This window comes from Microtus ochrogaster, chromosome 6 (assembly GCF_000317375.1).
Source record: "Microtus ochrogaster isolate Prairie Vole_2 chromosome 6, MicOch1.0, whole genome shotgun sequence".
Classification (NCBI taxonomy): domain Eukaryota; kingdom Metazoa; phylum Chordata; class Mammalia; order Rodentia; family Cricetidae; genus Microtus; species Microtus ochrogaster.
Genome location: NC_022013.1, coordinates 34,248,123 through 34,254,298, shown reverse-complemented (window position 1 = coordinate 34,254,298; position 6,176 = coordinate 34,248,123).

Here is a 6,176-nt window from a genome sequence, read left to right as displayed (position 1 = left end):
AAAGCAGAAAGTGGAGTCTTGAAGATAACTTAAGGACAAACGTAGCAATACTGGTGTTGAGCCAGACTTCCTAGAGAAAAAATTGTGGACATCAAAAACTATGCTTGTGAGCTTTGAGAAGGCATTCAACTGGGCAACAGTTCACGGAAGATGCTTTCCATGATAAACGACCGTAAGTGAAAAGGTTTGAGTTTATTCAAGAGGTGGGCAATTATTCCCTCCCCTGTAGAAAGAGTACAATGTGGAGACTGTTCACCCACTCCCGGGTTCATTCAGCATCCATGTATGACTGTTGGAAAGGCGGGGACTATGGTGCTAGCTTGGATCTTGCCAGAACCAGGAAGCCAGGTCCAGTGGTAGGTACAGCTGGCTAGAGCATGGTCCCGCTCCTCCTTAGGCCTAAACCAGGCCTAGAAGAACAAGCCAGTCACTCCAGGACAGTTGTGGGTGTGGAGATACTCAGAGGCCCTTAGCAACAGCAGCAGTCCAGGATGAGACAGCATGGCCACTCAAGAATTACAGGAGATATGCAAACATGCCACTGTACCCAACAATGCTCTATTGATTAAACAATCAATAAGATCTTTTCATCCATTTGGACCTTACCAGGGTTCCTGTTCCAACATCCCTTTAGCTGTCCAAGACTCTTACTTGGAGCAAAGATTGGTCTTCAGAAATCCTGATTATTTACTGTAAAAGGGTTCTTAATGCTAACTAACCCTTTGGTGTTTTACAGACTTATGAAAACATATAGAACAGTAAAGTTATACAGGCAACTTTAGACTTGAAAGGCTAATGGAAGTTTCTTTGGTTACAGGAAACAGTACTCTCATCTAGAGATAGTTTTAAAAAAAAAAAAAGGTGGGGGAGGAGCTCTCTCCTGATGACCTAAAATACCAGGTTAAAAGTTTTTAAAATGTGTATTAACTTAAATTACATCACTTGGGAAATCTACTGATATAGGAAAGGAAGCAGAAAAATATCAGTCACGAATGTAGCAATTATGGAAGCTTAAAAAGTGTCACCTGCTTCTAGAATGTGTAAGCAATGCTTTGAACAAAGAGGTGTTTTAGTTAGTGTCCAGCATGGCAAAGCACGGAATGGGCTATCAGTGCCAGCAGCGTCTCTAAAAGAGAAATAATTTGCTCTGGGCCAGTCTCTACTCACCCAAGCTTCTGCTCTTAATTTGGTTTCCTTGGTAAGTTTATCTCCCAAGGAGAGAATCTATTGACAGGCTGGCAGGAATATTTGGTCTGCTGGCAGTTACAATTGTAAACTAATAAACTGTATTTTTCAGGTAACATTAGGGTCTTGTGCGTTTCATTGAGTTTGATTAACTAGCCAAAGTCCACTTCAAATTAAGAGCCTTGGTAACCTCACTAGGAGACACTATCCAGGAAGCCCATCCTGGCTAGCTTATTAGCTTCTAATCATGATCATAATTACCAGCCTTCAGAGAGCCACTGGATCCCAGAGCTCACATGGTTACCACTTACACTGCATATTCCTTAGTTACCTACAAAGGTCATCAATGGCCCCTAGAAAGCACTGACAAACCCAGAGTTTCCTCCTAGAGTGGTTCTACTGTACAATTCTGTCTTTAATGCAATTTTCGCATAGGGCTACAGAGCAAACAAGCATTCTAACGGGAAGAGTGGTTGGAGGTACCCACAAGAGTGTCACAAGAGATCAAGCACAAAAAAGGGAAGGGGTGGTAAAGAAAGTGGGAGGAGAAAGGGAAGGAGGTGGGGGAAAAAGAAAAGAGGAAATGCATTCCTTTAAAAGTTTCTATTTTCCTGACAACTGGCGCGATTTATTATGCATGTTACAGCCATTGAATTGCCCTGCTAACTTCTTGCTCATATCCACTTGCCATTTCTTCTGAGTTTCCTTTCCCTCTTCATCCGGTGCTAGTTTTCCATATTCCCCATAACTATTTTTCAGGTTCTATGTTATATGTGTGGCAAAATTCTATTGACACGACTTTAAGGGTATATGGCATCTGTTGCTGTACAGAGTTTTATATTTTTAAGTGTTTCTGTTTTATCTCTTGGGAAGCTTTTCTCTCTATTCTCAAGTAATTCTGTCATAGTTTTTCTAGTAACTTCACTCTTTAAGTGTTACATTACTGCCTCTAATAATGATGAGGGGAGTTCTAATTATTTTTAAAAAACACACCTGTATCAGATTTTCCTCTACTACTTTTGTAGGCCCCGCTACTTCAATACCATTGTTACAAAAAGGGCCAGTGGCAAGTATGGGGGTGCATGCCTGTAATCCCAACACTTGGGAGGCAGAAGCAATAAGACCAAGAGTTCAAAGCCAGCCTTGGCTACAAAGTCAATTCGAGGCAGCCTGGGATAGACAAATGGGGAGGGGCAGCCTGGGAAGTATATTATAAATTATAAAAGGCATCTTGACTAGAGATCCCAACCTTTTCTGCTTATTTAACTAATTTTGATACTGACAGCCCAAGTCAACCTTCAAACACCTTTTAACTATCCAACTTTATTACATATTAGTATTCTCAATTAGAACTGGTTCTGCCTATGTGCAATATTGCTAAGGTACTGGAGAGAAGAGAGCTGTGCATCACATCTCTGCTTACCAGACCATCTTCTCATCTCACAGCATTCTGCACTGCTGCCTTCTCAAAAGCACTTCTTTCAATTATTTGAAACATGTATGCAATCTCACTTATTATCTATATTAACACAATGGTAAGGATTTTTATCTTGTTTACCACTGTATCTCTAGCATTTATTCAGCCTATTAAGTCATATCATAATGACAATATATGTATATTATATATACTTATATATAATATACATAATGACATAATATGTAGTGACTTATAATGTTATGTCATATGACTTATGTGATATATGTGACATGACTTATATCAGGCTGAATAAATTGCTGAACAGTTGTTGAGTATAATCAAGAAAAAAGCAAAAGTATTAAGTATGCCAGAAGCTGTGATTCATTGGCTTTGTCAGTAGTAGGATTTAGGGTTATTAAACATGTATTAAGGGAAAGAATAAACTAAGTAGCATGCATGTTTAACAGATTTAGGAATTCACATTACTTTTAAAAAAATCCTAAAAAAGGAAACTAGGTAGTATGTTTATGTTATTTCTGTTTTGTCCTATGCTGTAGGGCATGGTTACATTTGTGCACACTTATATAGTATAATACTAGGTTATCACTAAAGCATGGTGATACAACTATATTTACTGACATCAAGCCTGAAAAAAAAACATGCAATATTTAGTAACACATTTTCATAAAAAGAAAACACATGCACCTATACATGTATATTGTTTGCTGTGATATTTTTTAAAACACTAATAGTAACTCTTCTCTGAACAATGAAATTATAATAATTTTTTTTCTATTTCATTTTTCTAACATGTTAGGCAAAAGTTTTTATGGAATTATTTTGATGTAGAACAGGGTAACACCACGTGATTGAGTGAACTTGCACTCAGCATCCCTTCCAACATTTTTTCCAGTTTATGCTCCTGTGCAGCAGACTGTAAAGCTTAAAATAAATTCCCAGAATCCCTGGCCAGAAAATCCATGAAAGACTTACAAAGCCAAAGTAAAACAGAAGTCGTCTCCTGTGACTCAGATACTATTTTTCAGGTGGCATGTTTGGATACAGAGGTTGCTTTTTTTATATTCCAGTTGTATATCGCCTGTTTGCTGCAGATTTCTTGTTCCTGGAACAGAGGAGAGCACATTCTGACTTCGCTGTCTTCAATGGTAGATACTCTCACTGTGGTTGAAGGAAAATATCCTGTGAAGTCAATTCTGGAGACTTAAACACTTGAGTCCAGTCCTCCAAACCTTGTAATAGTTTTACACAGAAAGAATAGTAGCTTCAAAACACTCAATATTATTCTTCTTCCCCATTTAATTTCTAGCTCAGCTTGAGTATTACAAGTTATTAAAGATATAAAAATGAGAATTGCAAATAATGTGTCATATAATTCTGTATACAGTATAGAGAAGGCATGCATAAAAACAGGGATCTCTACATAGGACAAAACTGCTACATATATTAAAAACATTCTTGGGATCATCTCTGTTGGTGAGTTGTATGTGAACAAATTTTATTTTTGCTCATCTGTTTTCTCTACTATTTAAAGGGGAAAAAAAAGAAAGAAAAAACTTTTACGTTCTGTTTACCATTTCAAAGAAACAAAATCCTTCCAAAAGAAAAAAAAAAAACTAAATGGCTTTCGAAATGTAGGCAATTAAAACTAACTGGAGGTATTAAACTGAATGCAGCACCATATATTTATATATTAACACTAAAAGAAGAGCAACGTGTGCCCTAATTCCAGACACAAACATCCATCTACCCCAGTGGCACAGTCAAGCTGCTGCTTTCTGCTGGACAAAGGGCAGCTATCTTGGGAACTAGGCGAGACAGTGCTGCAGCTGCTGGGAAGCAGCAGAGGCACATCCCTTAGAATTGAGTACAGTAAAACAGAACCAGCCTTTCTCTAGCCCGTGGTTAAGCGAGATTTTAGAAGAGGCCCCTTCCACAACTGTGTTCACCTAATTAACATGTGTCTATTTCTGGTTTATGGTTCAGCTCTCCATTTTCTCTACCCTGAACTCCATTACTTAATTACAAGTCAAAAACATACATGCCCCAATCACTTCTTTATTCACAAGCAGAAATAGCCACGAAGTACCCCATATTCACAATTGTGAGTCAGACATGGCTATTCTTAAACTGTGACTACTCTTACATTTTAGTAGAATTAGATCAATAAGATTGTATGCCTATTAATAGATTTATTTAAAACTACATTTAAAATGTCATTTGATAATAGTTCCTCTTAACTCCATCTCTCACTGACAAGTTTTTCATTTTAGTATAGTCTAATTTGAAGTCTTTTATGGTTATTGCTGTTTGTGACTTAAGAAACCTGTGGCTATTCTCGTCACAAAGATATTCATTTATGATTTTGCAAAAAACATTTGTGCTTTTCAGCTATTACATGTAGGTCTATGCTTAAGCTCAAATTCATTTCTGGGAGAAGTGTTGAGGTCACGTTCTTTTTCTTATATGGAAATACAGATATTCTGTCCCATCTGCTGAAAAGTTCTTTCTTTCTTTGCCACCTTTTTCAAAAATCAAGCGATCAGATAAGTATGAACCTATTTTAGATTTAGATAGTAGATTTATATTCTACTACTTTATTTTGGTTAGTGCCTACTACTTTCTACAGTAAATCTTGCATAACTTTATACAAAACTTAAGCCTCAACAAAGTGTGGAAACAAAGCTCAATGTTCAGCCATAAATGAGACAACTACATTATACCCCCTTCCCCAGTGCTCAGAAGACACAGTCAGAGTCAAAGGTCAGAGACGGAATTGAAGCATCCCCTTCTGGACAGGGCAGCTGTGGTCACCTGGTAAGATCACTCAATCAACATTCCAGCATAGACAAGGGAGGAGCACAAGAGGCCACACTCTGCTGAGGAACTATTGGCAGCATGGTTGCTGGGTGAAGGGAGTTAATTTTCTCCAGGAGTGTGACCCTGGTGTGTTCATGTGCCCCTACCAGATGACCCCACACCCTCAGTGGATTATTAAAAGAAAAAAAAAAAAAGTCAGGAGTTATAGTGTGAAGATGGAGGTAAATATGATCTAAAATGCTTTGTATAGGTAAAATTTTCAAAGAATAAAAATATACTTTAAAAAATGAAGTTAAGCTCAACTGAATTAGATCAATGTGAGTTCAAGACAATGCCCGGGAAACTATTTTAAATGCCCTGCTTGGAAACAGTCACTGTTACCACTCTACTGTGAGCAAAGTCCGCTTCCTCACAAAACTGAAAGACCACATCATCTGACTGTTTGAAAGTATCTTTTCTCAGATTTACTCCAAAAGTTTTGTTAGTTCTAAGTCATCTAGTAATACCACTATCAGAGACTTTAAAATAATTCTTAGAAATTAGTTTGTAACCACGCGGTTCGTGGTGACGCACACCTTGAATCCCAGGATTCAGGAAGCAGATGTAGGTGGATCTCTGTGATACTGAGGCCAATCAGGTCTAGGTCAGAGTTGTGACAGAGAAACCCTGTCTCGAATAACTAAGATAGATAGATAGATAGATAGATAGATAGATAGATAGATAGATAGGTAGGTAG